Here is a 16,562-nt window from a genome sequence, read left to right as displayed (position 1 = left end):
GGCCGCCTGGCTGTCCGTAAATATAGTTGCTTTATGTATATTTCCGTGGTTTTCTAATAGAACCTCGCAGGCTTTTTCTATGCCTAGTACTTCTGCTTGGAAGATGCTAGCCGAGTTCGGTAGACGTATAGAGAGAGATATGCCTAGATCAGCGGAGAATACCCCCATGCCCACTCCGCAGTTCATTTTGGACCCGTCGGTATAGACTGAGGTGGTATCTTCCTCTACTATTGAACCTCTTCTCCATTTTCGTCTAGATGGTATCCTCACCTGGAAGTGTCTACTGAAATCCAGCTTTGGGAGAATTTAGTCTGATTTGTTAATAGTGAACTTGTTTAGAATTACACTATGTCCGTAGTTCAGCTGTTTCCAACCTCCCAATTCTTTTATTCTTATCGCCGCAATAGCCGCTGTTTTGTGAATAAAAATGTCCATTGGTAGTTGATGCAGGATCACATTGAGCGCATCAGTCGGACATGACCTGATTGCACCCGTAACACCCGCACATGCTGCTCTTTGTATTCCATTTAATTTTCTAATATTGTATTGTTTGTTTAGCGCTGGCCACCATACCAGAGCTCCATATGTAAGTATAGGTCTTATGACAGCCGTATACATCCACATGATTATACTTGGTTTAAGGCCCCAATTCTTGTTGACGATTTTCTTACAAGTATAGTAGGCCATGTATGCTTTGTTAATTCTTTTTTCTATATTTATTTTCCAGGACAGTTTGGTGTCAATCTCCACCCCCAAGTATTTAGCTGTGGGGGATAGAGTGAGTGTTGTACCGTTTAGTACCGGAAGTTGAAACTGAGGTATTTTGGTTCTCCTAGTGAATAGCATCAGTTCTGTTTTGTTCGGGTTAACTCCTAGACCATTGTTTTTAGCCCATGGGTTTAACCTGCGAAGTGATCTTTCCATAATCTCGCTGAAGGAAACATGCCTGAAACCAACAACACTATATCGTCTACTTACGCTACTGCTTTCACTCCTTCACCGTTTAGTTGGAGTAGTATTTCGTTTAGCGCTGCAACCCAAAGAATCGGAGAGAGAACACCCCCTTGAGGCGTTTCTCTACTCACATAGCTTGTTTGTGTTGCAGCGCCGTTTGAAGCTATAATCTTCCTATTCTCAAGCATCGATAGTATCCATCTGCACACAGTGTCGTCTATGCCACCATGTGCCAGAGAATTAATTATCGCATTTACTTTTATGTTGTTGAAGGCGCCCTCTATGTCTAGAAATGCAGCCATGGTGTATTGTTTGTGGTGTAGTGATTTTTCGATTACACTTATCACCTCGTGAAGGACGGTTACGGTTGATCGGCCCTTCATGTACGCATGTTGGGACTTCGATAACTTCTCCGCCATTATTGCTCTTACGTGTAGATCTATTAGCCTTTCTAGTACCTTCAGCATACAGGAGGTAAGGCTTATAGGTCTAAAATCCTTGGCATTCTCGTGTGTTCTTCTGCCGGGTTTTGGAAGGAACACAACTTTACTTCTTTTCCAACTTCTTGGGATGTAGGATAATAGAATGCTAGCTTTGTATATATTTTCAAGCCTTAGAACCATTGGTTCTACTAGTTTTTGCAGCATTATGGGCATAATCCCGTCAGGACCTGCCGCTTTAAATGGTGCAAAACTGTTTATGGCATATTTGATTTTACTTTTGTCTACTATTTGGCTTCGATAGTCGACTGCATTCAGCGGTGGTTCTGGTTGAACCCTCGTTAAAGGTTTTTGCTGGCTCCCGGGGAAGTGCGTTATGATTAGTACATCCAGGGACTCTTTTGCCGAGGAGGTCCAATCACTTCCCTCAGCCCTAATGTAGGCAGTGTTAATATGATCTTTGGATAGCATTTTACTCAGCCTAGCGGCTTCTCTGCAACTTTCTATCGATGTGCAGAAAGATTGCCATGAGTCCTTTCTAGCTTTCCTGACTGCTTTTTTGTATTCTTTCATAATGTCTTTATATGGCTGCCAGATTTTGGTTCTAAAACTCTCATTGAAAGTTTTCCTTAGTTGTGTTCTCAAACTCTTAAGTTCACTGTTCCACCAAGGAAGAGACTTTCCCTTTTTCAAAACTGTTAGCGGAGTAGATTTATTAAAAGTTGTGGTTAAAATTTTTTCCAACTTCTCTACTTCTGAATCTTATTCCTCAGGATTTCTGATACTCTTGTTGCCTCCCTTTTCAAGGCATTTTGTTGCTATACTGGTAAATTTTCCCCATGCCGTTCTTCTAGGGTTCCGGTATGTGAGAGGCGCACTGTACTTCTCGCGGATGCTGAAGAGTATCCAAGAGTGATCCGACATGGAAGGCTCATCGGATACCCTCCAGTTATCCACAACAACGAGACTGTCTGTGTCTGTTGATAGCGTGAGGTCAAGCACTTCCTCCCACCCCGGAAACCTATCCGAGCTTGGGAAAGTAAATGTTGGCTTATCGCCCTTGTTGCAAATACTTAGATTACTATTCAAAATATACTGCAAGAGTGACTCACCTCTGGTGTTTATATTGGAGCTACCCCATACGGTGTGCCTTGCGTTTGCATCACACCCTATTAGGACATCATCCCTCCTGTTCTCCTCTACTAGTCTGGCGAGCGGGGCCGGTGGTAAGTCTTCGTCATGGGCCAAGTAGGCCGAGACCAAGAAGAAGGGCTTTTCCTTCTGTTCCACCTTTACCACTGTGATATCTGCTGTGCTGTAATTTGGACAAAGAAATGCATTTATACTTTTATTGATAAGAATGCATGCCCTAGGTTTACCTCTGTTCCGTGTGTAAAACAGGTTATAGTTGCTGCTGTTTAGCCCTTTAATGGAATCATCATTGACCCAGGGCTCCTGTACTAGGCTGATGTCGATGCCCCTCTCGTTCACGAGGGTTGTCGGATTCGCTGTAGCACTCTTCGAGTGCTGCAGGTTTATCTGTACACATCTAAGGTTGTTATTGGGCATCTCGGGTTTCTTCGATGCCCACATTCCTTAGTAACTGGCTGGCGTCGTCGACCTCTTCCGTGTCGTCTTCGTCAGCCGCTTTGTCGCCTTGGAAGATTTTTAGTCTGGCCTTGCGGATTCCGAAGCTGATTTTGTAGTCAGTCTTCTTCAGGGCCTCAATGGACTCATCACAAATGGCCACTAGTATTGGCTTACTTGCTTTATTAGGTTTTTCCTCCTTGATTAGCTGCCACTCATCTATACCTGGTATAGATTTGTTCTGCAGTTTAATGCACCTCAGGAGTTTTTCGCCTGGCTCCTCTAGAGGGGGTAACCAAATGCGAGCACGAGGTCTCTTTGAAATGTCCCTGGCGGGTATAAGCCTCAATTAAAAGCCTACGAAGGCGTTGCTAATTATAGCAACACTACCCGTCAGGAAATCTAGCGAGGCCTGGTCCGCGCATTTGATGACCCTGTAGCCCCTGAGGGTCTCAGAGGAGTCAAACTCCGGGTGGGGACCCGCAGGATTGTCGAGTACATAGCTTAGCACCATACTCGACAATCTGACGTCGATCTCCACCCATCTCTCCTGTATTGTGCCCGGAGAGGAGGAATTTCCATCTATAATGGCCACCTGCAGGCTATCCCTGGCTACATCGCAGAAATGCCTTGCCGTTGTTGTGCTGCTGTGTTCTCCTTCACTCCGCCTCGGTTTTTTGGGCTGAGTTCCGGGTACCTCTATGATGGAGCGATTTCTCTTTTGAGAAGTGCTCTCTAGTTTGTTCTCTACTTGAGGTTGTGATTGCTTCCTTTTCAGGTAGCCTTCATATTCCTCTACGATGGATTTGAGGCGCTTTGTTTCAGCCTCATCAACTGGGGTACCGGCTGCCTGGTCTTTGGCTATCTTCCCTAGTATGAAGACCGCCCTCTGGTACCGGTTTTTCCTCAGCTGATTTTGGGATTTTTTGCGCTTCTTTTTGTTCTCACTTTTAGCCGCCAGTGCACTTTGGTTGGTGCTCATGGCAGCCTTGGAGGTGGACGCTTCGTCCCTTACCTCTGTGGTTTTCACTGCTGTATCTACCGGTATACTTTGTTTGGTATGTTCGGTAGTACTCTTACTCGTCTCCTGGCTGGAGGCAAGTAGTTCGTCCTCATCGGATTCCGTTATAGGATTCCGATAGCTCATGTCCTTAGTCGTTGCTGTTGTCGTCAATTTGGTTGTTGTAGTTGGTGTTGTTGTTTTTGTATTGTTTGCGTTCATGTTTGGTCCCACGAGTAGTCCGGAAAGGGTAGTCTCTATTTATTACCCCCCGCTGACCATTCAGCCCTCGGCACGGGTACCTCGACGCCTTGGCTGAGGGTGGTGTTGGTTCGGGTGTCCTCATACTTCCACAATAGGAGATGAGCGTAAAACCTAGGGTTTATTCATCCATATCACTATTGTAGGAATTATGAAGTGTCCCTCTTAGTTCGTAAGATTAGAGTGCGTTTCCTTTGGGATGCACACTTTACTCTTACTTAAGCCCCTTCGCCACGACAAGGCGACCAACTTCAAAGGAGCGTTTGTTCGTACTGACACTTCCCCAGTCCACAGCCCATGCGTTAAAATCACCTGCTACCACGTTATTCGTAGTTGTTAGGATTTCCTGTACCAGATCATCCACCAGTCCACAGCCCATGCGTTAAAATCACCTGCTACCACGTTATTCGTAGTTGTTAGGATTTCCTGTACCAGATCATCCAAAATCCTCTCAAACGCGCCTTGCGGGACACTCGGTGGTATATAGCAGCTATAAAAGTTGATTCCACAGATCCTGGCTCGTGTGAAGTAGCGCTTTCCTAGTAGTGGTTTTTCCTGGAAAGCTTTACCTCTACATACCCATATGGCAGCTTTGCGGGTGGTGTCTGAAGCCCATGTGGCGTTGTCTATGTTTTTGTACTGTTCGCACAGTATTGCCACGTCCACCTTCTCCTCAAAGACGGTTTGCTTAAGCAAATCTTGCGCGGCTTCACAATGATTCAGGTTTAGCTGGATAACTTTCATTTGTTGAATTTTTTATATGCTTCCTGATATAGAGGGCATCTTTTATTTGGTGGTTTGAGTTTTCCCTTCCCTTGCTCTTGCAAGCACCACAAGAGGGAGCCTTGTCGCACGTCAGTGCGAAGTGCCCTTTTTCGCCACATCTTAGACAACACTTGCTCCTGTCGTCCGAATTTTTACATGCTGCTGCCGGATGCCCATATTCGAAGCACCTGAAACACCTTTTTAAATTGGGTTTCTCTCTTAACCTGCAGACTACCCAGCCTATCCTAATTTTTCGCTCATCTAGCAGAATCCTTGCTTCCAGCGTAGGGAGGCTTACTACCGCTACCTGTGTACCCGCATATGCCGCCCTGAGGTTTTTTATCGCACTCACATCAAAGTTTTTTAGTTTTTTCACCTGCTTCCGTATAGCTTCCGAAATGTCCTCCTTGGTTGTGATTTCTTCCAGGTCCCGAATCTCTACTGTGACTTCGTGGGTAAGCGCTTTGATTTGTGCCTGGTCTCCCAGCAGTTTGCTTATTTCGCCCTTTAGTTCGCTCGTACTTTCCATTTGCGTTTCTTTGAGTTCCAGCAATATTTCACCTTTGGCTGTCTTCCGAATACGCGATACATTTTCGCCGAGTTTCTGTAGATTTTCTTCTTTTCTCACCTTCACAAGGATGTCTCTATAGGACATATCTCCAGAGCGCGCTATGACTATAGCATCGGGCCGTGGGGGTGGCTTTCGGTAATTTTTTTGTGGCTTTGTGGTTTGCGCTTGACGCTTACCAAGCCGTCATCTTTTTTTCCCTCTTTTTTGGATTTATCAGGGCTATTTCCTGATGTCTCTTTGCTGCGCTCCGCTTGCTGGTTTTTCGGTGCCTCTTCGTGCGCCGTTTTATTCCTTTTAGGCGGTGTTTTCCGTTTGGGCTGATTTTCCTCGCGCGGCCTCTTTGGTGTTGTTTCCGTGTTTGTGGTTCTGAGCTGAACCTTCCGTCTTGCTTCTATTATTTTTGTGTGCTCCTCCAGGGCTTTTGAATATAGCTTTGCTATAGAACTAAGGATGTCTTTCATATTGTTATTTATAGACCGCTGCGGCGGATGCATTGCTTCAGTCAGTCTTTTTATGGCACTTCCTAGTTCAGAGAAGTAGTCCCCGGGATGTTGTGCTACTTTGGCTTGAGGTGTACTATCTTCTAGCACCGGTGGTGAGGACCTCGCTCGCACCGGTTTACTGATTATGGGCGTCTGATTTGGCGATCGGGCTATCCTCGATACACGTTTGAATGGATCTACTTCCGTATTTGGGGTCCTCAGAGTCAGATCCGCCTCTGATCTCGAATTTTCAGCACGGCTACTCATTAAAATTCCGCCTTCATTGTATATGTTGTTTGTATTGTTTCTCGAATTGTTTTCCATTTACTTCTTTTATACAGCGCATCGTGTGTAGGGGGGTGGGCCGAAATAGACTGGAACGGGTATACCCTCGGGGACAATGCCCCTACCCCAGTTCCCTGAGGCCAGTCCTTCGCTTTGCCGGTCCCGGAAAACACGTACGGACCGGCGCTCACCCGGGCCAACATAGGCTACTACTCCTATGCCCAATGCACACTTCCTGACCAAGGACCGAAGTGGCTGTTTACTGACACACGCCGCAGCTGATACCTCGGCAGAGTCAAGCTCACATCACCCCTCCCTTTCGTCAGCGGAGAAGTCGCTGGCGAAGAGTTCAAGGGACTCCCAGTATGCTGCGTCGTGTACCGGTCAGGTAGATTTAATCAGCCGCACCTAACATGGTGAACAGACGCTGACCAGGAAGCCGCCCATTATGGATCCGTCGCGCCTGGATTTTTTTATTACACAACATGCCCTTGCATGTTGCGGGAGACACATATTTCAAAGGGGCGGTGTCGATTCGCCCACTGTCACAGGAGTTTCAACGGTCTTGCTGGCTTTTATACCGCAACCTCCACTCCCGCCGCTTCTCGTCGGGGATTGCTTATTCGCTTAAACTTATTTCGCAACTAACCTGCTACTACAGGCCGTCCGGCTATCCGCGACCTGCCGACCCCCCCGGTCGCTTAAAGCTCAGCGACGGTGACTATTCCCCTTGGAAATTTAAAGTCCCACCGGGTGCGAGTGTGGTGTCGTCAAGTATTAGTGTGTGCTAGTTTTTCCGATTAAAGTGGGGGGATGCTTAACTCATTTAAACAAACTTATTTCTAAATAAAAATGTTCTATACAAATATGCACAACACTTGAAAATTTTGAGTGGCCACGAGTGTATGTCCCAGAGCACAAAGTTGAATTTTTTATATTTCTTATATTTTTTTCCAATATTTCATTATTTACTTCTTTCTTTACCAGAGGAATACCAAGATCTTTATGAACATTTTCATTACGCTTGTACCAATGCGAACACGTGATTGTCCTAATCAGTTTCGGTTGAAACCTTTGTATTATATCAATATTAGTTGCACAGGTCGTACCCCACAGTTGAAAGCCATACATGCAAGATAAGTTACGTTATTTGCTTCGATACTAAAATATTTTTAATTTTTACTGCCGGGCCCATTTTTGGTCTTAGCGAAAATGTAAAATGCTTACACTTCTGTTTATTCACATTTATACGGCAGTTCGCTAGCCATTCTTCGACAAAACTTAAGTGCTCCGCTAATATTCTTGATACTATAATGTGACATTTGTTACGACTCTCTAAAGCTGTGTCATCCGCAAAAGTTGATGTCAATACATTATTAGGTGTTGGTACATCTGCGGTATATATGATAAATAGGAGAGTTGTACCTCCTACTGTAACCATAAATTTTCAATTTTTTAAATAAGACTCCAATGTTTTATACAATTCTAAATATATAATGTTTTTATTCTTATATAAAAGGCCGTCATACCCCACCTTATAAAACGCCTGAGCTATGTCTAGAAATATTGCTGAATTGTACTCTCTGTGCTTAAATGCTTATCTTATTTTGTTAGTAATTCTATTTCATTGCTCTATTGTGCTATGTTTTGAACGATATCCGAATTGGTACGTTGGTATCAGATTATTTTCGTGGAGGAAAGGAGACATCTTTGATAGTAACACTTTTTCAAATATTTTAGAAAGACGGGATAGAAGTCGGTATAAAGGCGTTTGTATTAAGTATTTGATATTATGAGACTTTTTCCATGAAATTGGATTGTTGGAGTCATATGGTGGCTTCATGGACTTTTGGGTTTTCCAAAGGGAATTTCGCTTATTTGAATTTGGACACAACTTCTTTACATACACTGTAGTGTTGAATTCTTCCTCCCGTTTAAGCGCTTTTTTTAATTTACTATGTATAGCAGATTGCAGTTGAAGCTGAATGAAAGAGGAGGGATTTATCTGCCATTCTCATCGCGTACGCGTTTTTTCATTTACCACCCTTTCTATTTCACTATTAGTGATTTTTCTGAAACCAAGCGGCTTAAAGTTTTTGTTTGGAAATAAGAAAACAATAAAAACACTTTGTAACACCAGGTACATACAGCCACAATCAATAATAATGGTACTGTTAATCACTTTGTACAAATTTTTCACTTACACTAAATGTTATAACATACATTTTCAAATAACATGAAGTGCAATCGCTTTTTCTTATTGAGATTACTAGCTGCACTCTCCAATATGTGACTCGTTTGTTTCTACTTGTCCTTTTTTTGGTATGGCGCGCTGTATTTCACACTGAGTCTCACCCAAATCTAACAGCATGTATTGTTGCAGGATCCACGATTTTTTAATAAGGCTACTGCATCTTTAAGATTTTTCTTATTGAACTAGCCCGTGAATCTTTTACTATTGGTGGCAGATTTAAGATGATCACATCTATACAATGACTGCTAATGCAAGTTATAAGATTAACCGAGAAAATACATACATATGTGTGGCTGCATAAAATTTCAATAATTCTTCCAATTACTCGGTTTTTCTTGTTCTGAAAAGATTCTAATTATAAATAATAACATATTTGTGACTTACCTGTCGCTATTCAAATCATTTACAATGCTTAAAATTTTTCTTCGAATGGCGATTCAATGGCGGCAACGGATTCATTGTCAATATGTGCGCCTCATTCTTACAAAATAAAAAATTTCGTTAGATGAATGTTGCTACTCTTACAGTAGAGTTTTCCTTTTCAAGGCAAAAAGTTACACATAGATATGTAATAGTATAAGAGATGAAACTTTACAAATGTATTTGTGAATTGGTTACTCTCGTCTTGTAGGGGTATTTTACTTACGCTTATTTGACAATAAAATAGTGTAACGGATTTCTCGATAAATCTTCTTCCTTCTAACTTACTATTGAGTTCGATTACTGGATTGTTAAATAAAAGTCCCAATTTAATGGATATGCACTTATCTTTATTTCTTACTCAAACAACAGTTTACTACCACTTTTACTCTCATTGGCATACTCCGCAGCTCTTATCTAGTAGATTATCAACTAAACATCGACACTCGAACATACTGGCAACTACAATTTTCGCTGTGAGTTAATTATGATAATTTATCATCGTTTGGTGGTTTTAACTGCGGAGAGTCCCCCAAAAGTTAAAAGTTATACGTTACTTCCATCATAAGTGACACTCCGCGAAAAAAAGACTTTGAGTTGCAAGTACATAATTATATAGTTAAAAATTATGATAAAATGACCGCCGCATACCAACAAAATGCCTTATGGGTGCCATATACTATGTTCCGACCGACAACGAAAACATGTTTTCGTGCGTTTTCGTCCATGCAAAATCTGTCAAACGAAAACACAGTTTTCGCTAAAAAGTACTTGAAAGCTTACATTCCACTCATTGTAATCAGTGCCTGCTCTAGTTTAATCGATTTTGTTGGAAGACATATTTTGCCGGCCTTAAATTTTCACTTGATATTTGTTTACATTCCACATACAAAAACAGCTGTCCCTTGATATTCTCATATTAGGGGGATTCTCTTGCTCTTGCAAAACTTTGCAAGATGCAGAAATTGCAGAATTTACCTCTTGGTGCAACGGCACAACAACAAACATACGCAGAAAATTATTTGCAATGTCTATAAATATGTCAGAAAAAAACCCACGTTTATTCAGCAATGAGTGCTCTCTTGGCCTTGCATATTTCGGTATAGGATTTTTGCATTTTGTGTCACCGTGCAATCTTGCAAGAGCAAGAGAATGCCGATATTGATAGTTGTCAGTGAAAACTCATCGAAAGCACACATTGTCGGTCCGAACGACTTAGATTCCTCAACATACAAATGTGCTTTCAAAATGTTTTCAATGTCGGTTCGAACATAGTAATATACATATGTATATATTTAATTTATAATAGAAAACCTAGTTTTATCTGGAATCAAAAATCGCTTTAAATGGCGAGGTGGCACCCTTAAGTGTAGTACTAGTCATCCAGAACAGAAACAAACTACAGTTCTGGATGACTAGCAGTGCACTTAGGGGTGGATGTAACCCGAAGACCACTTACGTATAAGTTGCAACACAAAAGAACAGTACGGCAGACACGTTAACTAGTTAAGAAGTTTTAATCGCAATCGGCAAGCAAGTTATTTTAAATTGCTTGACCCAAACAGAATAAAGTCTAATATCTTCGACTTGATTGCGATTGAATTCCTAGTACAAAATTGCAACTTAAAGGTTGTTTGATTGTCGCTAGTCACCGGCAGTTGAAGGAAATATGATTCCACTTACACAAATCCACAAATCTTACATTACAACTCCATTATATTTTTTAACATGTATTTACTGGAAGAAAATAATTTCTACAAGAACCAAAACAGCAGCTTGGAAGTCATAATCCGCTGATTGAATTAAAATCCAAGTAGTTCGAAGTTTTAAAATATTCATACTATATCTGGATAACATTAAGATATAATAATTTATTACATTAAAAGGCATGCCCGACGATTGGAACCTAATTGTGCTCTGCCCAATCCATAAAATCAGTGACCCCACAATCTGCGCCAATTATTGTAGGATAATCCTCCTTAATATCGCATATAATGTGTTATTGAGTGTATTATTTGAACAACTGAACCAGAGATAAAGATATGTCCAACTCCTCTCTCACTGGAAGTGAGAGAGCAATTGCTAAACGTCAAAACCACCTAAACTTTGACAGTTGATCGAGTTCAGGAGGTTTTGACGTTTAGCAATTGGAAACGAGCGATGGCCAGATTGAAATCTTACCAAAAAATATATATACGGAGGGATTTGTTGCATCGTTCAAGACCTCTATCAAAAATGCAAAACAATGAAAATTAAATAAATTTGTGAAATTTAAAGGTATTTGATGAAATGTTTTGTAATTTGAAACATTATAGTATTATTTTCAATTGAAACTTATTAAAAACTTTTAATGATTGAGAGCTAACAACCTTAAATCCTATTATTGGGTATTGAAAGGACAAAAGTCAGTTGTTATAATATTCTTTAAAAAGATTTAAATAGTTTCTCCATATAATAAATAACCACTATTTAGTAATTTATATTCGTACTAAATGTTGGGTATTGGGTTAAAATGCCCAAAAATTGTTATTTTGTTCGATCTGGCCATAATGGAAAATGTTATAAAAACGCAAATTTTGAGGCGCTCTCACACTGGAATAAGTTTAACATCCCCTTATTCCTGCCTAGAGAGTCTACTATCGACCATATTTTCACAATGCGACAAGTTTTGTAAAATACCACCTCAATTTTAAGGTGGTATTCTCAGGCAATCACATAGTAAAACCTATTGAAAGCATGCTGTGAAAAATTCAGACCGAAATTCATAGTATTTGATAAGTTACAGCTCATAGTCGCCGACGTGTCGTATGCGACTGTCTGCCACGCGCCATGAGAAGTCTGCATTTTTCTCGAATCATCATTTTCTGAAACTGTCATGGTCCTAAAAAAAAGTATTCAGCCGATTGCTTTAAAATTTACGTATGTTCTTCTACTCATTTATAGTTATTGTCCCTACCAGAAATGTTTATTTTAGAAAATATTTAAGTGGTAAAATGTGTGCGTTCACATTAGTGCTACCTTAAAGCTACCTTCGACAGCACTAAAATGAACTGCTTCTATGCTGCTATGTCTGAGCTATGTTCTTCTATAAGAGAGTAAAGCGTCCATGATATTGATATCATTGGCCTCAACAACCGCGCTGTTAGTTCTGCTTTCTCGAGGCTCGAGGCTCAAGGAATATAATAGGACAATACATTTGGTATTTAACAAACGATCAGTTGACGTATTCTTTGAAAGAAGCAAATTTGAAGAAATAAACAGATCTTCAAAGCAAAACATGATTACATGCTAAATTACCACAACAAAAAACGACAATTCAAATATTACAATCTAGGACAAATAGTGTAGGAGAAACAAAATAGAAGAGACAAGAATACTCGCAGGTATATCAAAGAAATAGTTTAAGAAAATCCCGAGATAAGTGGGAGAACACATTAGGATCTGTGCATAAATTCATAACAGGAGTGCCAGTCCATGACGACCTAATAGAAATCAAAACGACTTCAAATGATATAATTAACAATAATAATTTACAAAGGAAAAAAATTCAAACTTGAAAATTTAATGACTAAATTTGATATCAAAGGATATTACTACTATATATACTACACTATTTGATTTAACCTCTACAATTAATTTTGCTAAAAATGGACATTTTTATTCTGTTGCAATAAACAAAGAAGAAATAGAAAGAATAATGAAAGTCGAACAAGGAAATCTTTCTGTAATAAATATTCTAGAGTATTTTGCAATACTTATTTTGAAAATACGAGATAAATTTATTTTAATTTATAAACACCCAATTATTAATAAACAATGTAAAAGACATAAAGTTACATCCCTAGCATGGACGGTTAGGATTAAGACATTTTATCAGCAAATGTAAAGGATCGTATATAAATAAAATAAATAAAAAATTTAAAAAATAATTTAAGTGATGATATTTTTAAACAAATCAAATGAGATAATTGTACCATACCTATACTCTTAAACCAGATTGCCCAATGTAATACCATTCAAGAAAGTACTCAACGTATAATACATTTAGACAATGGAAATGTTTTATATGGTGGAAAACATCAAGTAAATAACGAAACAACTGTAGGCACTAACTTAGTACAATTTAATGAATCAGTATACATAGATTCAAATAACTATCATAATCAAGATGAAGAAGTAAAAAACCATATAGAAGCAAAAGAATACGAAAGAATACATATTCTTCAAATATTAAAATCACAAACTTCAAATCAATTAACTAATATGCAAATATTACACAAGTTAACAATTCCATTTGAGGAACATCATATCAGGAATACATTTATACTAATATCAATTATATAACTCATTCGGAATCAGAATTGAAATCGATCAAAAAAAGAAGTAGGTGTCATGAATTCAAATATTATTGGTTTGATATTCGAAACAGAATTTGTATCGGTTTTGGGTGTCACGGAAACCAATTTTATCGGTTTTGCTATCATAAACAAAGCAAGAAGATAATCGCTCACAGATTTGAAATGTAAGTTAAGAAATCAAGTTATTTTATTATTTCGAATTAATTTATCTTTATTTCATAAGTATAAAATACAAAATGTCTTAATTATTTAATTTTTAAAGATATTAGATTTACAGAACGTAATTTAACACCCAAAAGCGTCTTTATTCATTCGATAAATGTTATCTCTTAAAATCTTTCTTTAATTCGGAACTCATTAAAAACTTTTGCTTCCAAATGTATTAATTTGCAAGTTTTGTCACATTAGTACACAGCTGTTTCGAATATTGGTTTTGCGTATGTTGAAAAGACGAAAATCCAATCAGATTCTGTGACACCATTGAAAATCAGAATTGGTTTGCAATTCTGACAGCTTAGCAATTCTGTCTTGGATTCCACAACACCCCTGATTATCTGTATTGTATTGCCAAATTATAAGCTATCTATAGAAGTATTATTGGGTAGTCGAAAGTTGTCAACATTTTGTCAAAAGATGTAGTTGCAGTCGTATATCTCCAGTACTACCAATTTCATTGTGTCATACCATGTAATGTTTAAAGGCTTCATATAACCAAAAAAAATTTAATTCGGGGAAGTTGAAAAAAAGTTACAGCTGTTCAAAAATGAGTGAAAATAATGAAGAAATTCGCTATATTTTGAAATTTTTGTATAAAAAGGGAAGAATACAATGCAAACCACCAATGAAATTTTTGAAGTTTACAAAGACGAAGCACATGAAGCACAACAATGGTTCGCTCGCTTCCGTACTGGAAATTTCATTTTACAATGATGGAATAATGTCTCTAGCGAAAAAATGCCAAAAAGTGGTCAACCAAAATGGTACATATTATTTAATTATTAGTATAAATATAAAAAAAAATAAGTTGATATTTTGTTACAAATACGAAAAGACTTTTTCGTCTACCCAATAACAAAACAATGAACAAAGACACCAGAGTAGAAGATCAGACGGCATTCAACCAACCTTCAGACATACGATAATAATTTATCTTTAATGGACAAACACTTAACTTTCAGACTTATGCAAACGGTCATACTCAATCTTCATATAAGCTAACATAACAAACTTATCTTTTACAACGAGCATTGATCAATCAGAGAACTACAGTATACCACCACTGCAGTCTACAAAAAATTGCGTATAAAACAGAGCAAATGAAGTATGCTCATCTTTTATAGTCCATTCGTTGTTGTCTCTATACTTAATTAAATAATTAAGTTTATAAACATTGTATCAACAATGAAACATAATAATAAAAGAACATTCACCTCTAAGTGAACTAAATTAAAACAATTTTATTCTCAAAAGAAATAGAATGTTTAACTCTCGCGAACGGACGCAGTTTTGCCTTTACGCTCCTTCGCAAAGGAACACTACTTCCCCTGACCCTGTTCCTCGTCAGTACCTCCGGCAGTTGGCCTTCCCTTATCCGTTTCCTCCTCCTTTTTCGAGCACCTTCGGTGTTTACCCGATTTGATTCCCCCGAATCCGAGCAGCTGACCCTGCTGGGGGAGCGTTGGTGGTGCTCGCTACCTACTCAGCGGCTGCACTCGACTTCGACTGCAGTGCTCCGCTTCATGAGACCATGTCATTAACATCCTCCTTGGCATGCTCTCCAAACAGCGCCTGCTCATCTGGCGAGAGAACATCAAGGAAGCTAAACTTCTGTTTAGTTCCTTTACACCGCTTACCTGCAGCTACACCGGTTTTATCGACCTTCTCCTCGACCATGGTCGTCATTGGGTCCGTTGCCTTATTGTGATCTTGTCTTTTATTGGTTAGGTTTGTTCAGGCTTCTATGTCTTACGACCCTTGGCACGACACGGTGTCGGGTCTATGTTTTTGTAGGGGAACGTGAAGGTCCGCCGTGCCAAGGCCCCATGACGCGGTAATGCCACCGTTACTTGCCAATTCGGCCGGTGTTGGGAAGGCTGTTTTCGAATGCAGGCGAATTAACCTCCTGGCTGTAAATCATCCAATGGGCGCGGGAGTTGCATAACACCCTGAATTTGGAGGTGGTAGCTCATCGTCGCCGCACAAATGCAGCTTTTGACAACCCTCGTGAGTGATGCCTTGCAGCACCGCTCATGGCGTTTATGCATTGAAGTTAAACCCCTTCACACGACAAGGTGCTTATAATTCGGAGAGAAGTAAACATAGCATAGTCAACAACAACATACATGCAATGTCCCCACATAAGGTAAAAAACAAGTCTTACACCGAGACATAAGGTTTTTGTACTCTAAAGTTTGTATATTTTTGTAAATGAGTGGCAGTTATTTCCTTCAAGACACAATCATATAATACGAAAAAAACAATAATATTTCATTAACATTCTAGTGTTATCCAGATATGGTATTAATGATTAAGAACTGGGAACTAGTGTGATTTTAATTCCATCAGCGCAATACCTTCCATGTTGATTTTTTAATTCTTGTAGAAATTGTTTTATATTCAGTAAATACATGTTAAAAAATATGCTGGAATTGTAATGTAAGTATATCTTCTTCTTTACTGGCATGGAAACCGCTTACGCGGTTACAAACGAGTTTACAACTGCCCGCCAGTCGTTTCTTCTTTTCGCAAGGTGGCGCCAATTGGAGATTCCAAGCGAAGCCATATCCTTCTTCACTTGGTCCTTCCAACGGAGTGGAGGTCTTCCTCTTCCTCTGCTTCGCCCGGGGGGAACAGTGTTTCCAGTCACTTCAATCCAGAACAATAAATGTATCACAAAATGTTGGGTGATTTTTCAAGTGTTTGCATGAATGGCACAAATAGTGCATTTACCAATGGCTGAAGGTGATAAGACAAAACTTGACGAATATATTGATGAAATTTTCAATAAAGTGGGAGAATGTAAGTTAACAACTATTAGTTAATATATAAATTTCATAAAAATATTTCACACGTTTACTTATGTATTCATTAAAGTCGTGGGCGAATTTATCAACATTGAGTGTGCTTGACTTTATCTGCTATAAAGCAAGATTAACGACAGTTGTGTACCAAACGCTCATTCGACA

The sequence above is a fragment of the Bactrocera tryoni genome, unplaced genomic scaffold (genome assembly GCF_016617805.1).
Source record: "Bactrocera tryoni isolate S06 unplaced genomic scaffold, CSIRO_BtryS06_freeze2 scaffold_25, whole genome shotgun sequence".
Taxonomy (NCBI): Eukaryota; Metazoa; Arthropoda; class Insecta; order Diptera; family Tephritidae; genus Bactrocera; species Bactrocera tryoni.
Note: the sequence above shows the minus strand (reverse complement) of the source record.